We start from the raw sequence: 3,716 nt of genomic DNA on the forward strand, positions 1-3,716 counted from the left end.
CAGTGGTGGTCTAACGTATATAGTCGCGCGCGGAAAGAGGAGGAGGATCAATATCATGGTTAGGGAGAGACCAGACTGAAAATAGGAGCGAGTGTAAAAGCAGCGATGAGGGATAAGGATTACAAGAAGAGAGAGAGAAGAAAAAAGGAGAGAAGCCAACCCGAAAATGTCAATTCGTCGGCCTTGATTCTTCGTGAAATTATAATTGTGACAAGGATGGCTCGTGGCCGATTTATATAGGCTCTTATTGTTTTATTGGAAAATTTTAGTGCGTAGAGCAAATGTTTATGATGATGAAGAAATATTTTTATGAATATTATTTTAAATTGAATTTTAGATTAAAAAGGATCATAGATGTGAAAATTCATAATTTGTTTTTAAATCGTATTTTTTCATTGATATTTTTACTCGATTTAAACTTTTCATAGAATTACGATTATATAGATTGCATTTATATTTAATCTTGATTTTTCAATATTTTGTTAATTCGAAATTTTATAACTTATATGTTTTATATTTCTTTATATAATTTTATCGATTTTTTATCTTATCATGTCAATTTATTATTATTAATTTAATCTAAAATTTTTAATTCATTTTGAATCTTATCAAAATTTGTTAACTAAAGTTTTATAAAAAGAAATTTTTATAAAAAAATTTATCGTGCGTTATATACGCATAATGTTTAAAATGTTTGAATCAATTTAGAATCCCATAATATTATTATCCCATTAGTATACAATGAAAATTATACATATATTTTACGTAATCAAGATTATTTAATTAATGATTTAATTGTGTTAATACTAATTTTCTTGATTAAAGATCATGCATTTTGCATTGTGATTAAAAAAAAATCTCTTTTATGCAATTTTAAATCGATCACTTTTCATTAACATTCTTTGTTAAAAATTGGTTGATAATATATTGTATAATAAATGATAAAAGAAAATTAAATCACTATAATCTCATCGTTATATTTTTCATGATAATAGGTTATATCAACTAGAAATAACTAAGAAATTTGAAATGAAATAATATTTCTTTTTTCTAGTTCAAAAATTTAATTGACAAAAGCACAATGGCGATCCACCAGCGACCGACATCGATTAGGCATACAATATTCCACTAAACACAACACCGAAAATGGCTCATGAAAATCCGTTATAAAACCATTAACTGACCTTTGCGATAGAAAAAGACAAATAACGTGTAGTCATTTTTAATTAGAATCTATTCTTATTTTAAAATTACAATTTCTAGCTTCTACAAATTATTTAAACCTTAAATTATGTAGAAATTTTAAATATAATAAAAAAAACATTAAATAATAAATATCTCTTGAATTATTTGTTAAAATAAACGAGAAATATAATTTTTGTTTACAAGATAATATTTTGATTAATATTTATTAATAGAAATGTATTTTTAATAGAATAATAGAAACGTATTATGAACATAATTCACAAATATTTTTTTCCTAAAACAACGGATTTGAAATGTCAATCATCCTTCATCGTAAAGGTCAGCGAGATCTTTTCTAAGCTCTTATTCGACAAAGAATATATACACACACATAAAATTTCATTCTCCTGCGTGAACCTAAAAAAAAAAAAAAAAAAAAAAAATGAAAAAAAATGAAAAAAAGAAAATAAAAATACGAAAAATTGGGCGATATATATTTCAAGGTTATATAAAACCAAACTCGTGGTTCTTGTATCCAGTTTATTTTATACTCGCTTGCCTTGTGTGTAGAGCGTCGACTAGATGATTTTCTACTGATCCTCTCTTTACAAGAATACGAAAAACAATCGTCGAGGTCGTCGCGAACATGAAATCAAAACCTCTTTTGAAACACCTTACTCATATAGCGTCATCTGAATTTCGTTTTTTCCAAGGCCGATCTGTTTAAAATCTATTTTTGAAAATTTTATTTTTTTTGATTTATATTTTGAGAAAAATCAATTTTTATCTATTATTTTGTATATTTTTTAAGAATTATATTGCAATTTATAAACAAATATTAATTTAATTATTAAAATCGTATTCTTTTCTTTACTCTTATTCTTAGTTTTTCACGAATTTTCAATTCAAAGAGATGGCCTTTGGATAAAATGAAATAGATTCTACAATAGGAAGAAACGAGAAAAAGCAGAGTATAACTCAACGAGTTTGAAAATGTAATAATTATATGTATAGTATCTTTTTCTCGATGATTCTTCTCATTGTAACATTAATCGATAATTTTTATCGATACAATTAGTATTATTACATTAAAGTTCAGAACAACGCTTATGGGATCAGTATTTATAACAACGTGAAGAGGTTTCGATAAATTAAATAAAAATAATATTCGACCAAACACGATGACTACGACGACAATTCAGAATCACGGCGACAGAAGCATAGCAACGTATCGGTTTCTTTTTTCCTTCGTCGTATATTGTAAATAGCGTATAGTGTGTGTAAGCAGAGTACGGTTGGAAAGAAGTAGATAGAGACAAAGAGAAAGCGAGCGAAGCACGTGACTGTAATTTTTGCGGCTGACGGATAATCGGCGAACATCGCCGTGCCACGGAGTCTTGATGTTTTCTTCTTCGACCGAATTGCGGACGAGAGGGGATTGAGAATGCAAACGAAAGCCGTTTCTCTCCCTTCTCGGCGAGAAATCGCTTCGAACAGGTCATAGGATACGGTCTGTGGCGATACGTAACGGGCGTGCACAGTGACAATCTTGAAAAAATAAAAAGAAATGAAATAATTAGATATTCATACAATTCGAAAATTAGTTACATTGTTAAAGTTTTCCATCTTATGAATGATCGAATTGATATAAACATTAAGAAAAAAATATACAATTAAAAATAATATAATATCGATTTCAATTAAAATCGATCTTTCGAATTACGAAATTAAGGAACAGAAAAAAAAACAAAGAAGAAACGTATGTGAACGGGATAAGCATGCTAGCGCCTTCATCGCAGATCCATCGACGCAGAATCAATACTCCCTTCATGCTATTGTTCTCAACGAGATTGTGATATATATATTGTTAACGCTATAACGATAATTAGAGCGCGTACATATAGAGGGCGCATTGTTCGTCGCGCGGACGTTTTAGTCAAAAAGGGGGCGCAGCAAGCAGTCATCCCGGAGACTCAAACGAAACCGATTTTTCGCGAGCTCGCCGATATGATTTTCGATGATCCGTGCCGTGAAACTTACGCCTCGCCGTTTCTTTCCGTTCGCGAATCCATGAAAGCAGATCGGGTCACCGAGAAAGACAAGATGAGTAAGCAATAAAATAATAGTGAAACAAAGGAAAGAGAGAAAAAAAAGAAATAAAAAGAAAGAGATAGAGATAGTGATAGAATGAGTGACATACGTTGATTGGATAGAGACGCGAGGGAAATAATGCCTGTAAATAAACGAACAAAACGGAAAAAAATGAAAGAAAGAAAACAATGTTGCGTTATAATTATTTATGTTCAAATCGAAGCGAATTCGAGAGTGAATTATTGTAATAATTCGTAATTTAACACGAAGTACGGAGGAAGGGAAATGAGAAATCATATACACAGATTATGTACATAAGCTAATGGGTAATATCTCCCTTGGTAAAGGATAGTTTATGAATAGTTATTTTTATTACAATTATTATTATTATTATTATTATTATTATTATTATTATTATTATTATTATCATCATTATTATT

The sequence above is a fragment of the Apis dorsata genome, unplaced genomic scaffold (genome assembly GCF_000469605.1).
Source record: "Apis dorsata unplaced genomic scaffold, Apis dorsata 1.3 scaffold_502, whole genome shotgun sequence".
In the NCBI taxonomy this organism is placed as follows: Eukaryota; Metazoa; Arthropoda; class Insecta; order Hymenoptera; family Apidae; genus Apis; species Apis dorsata.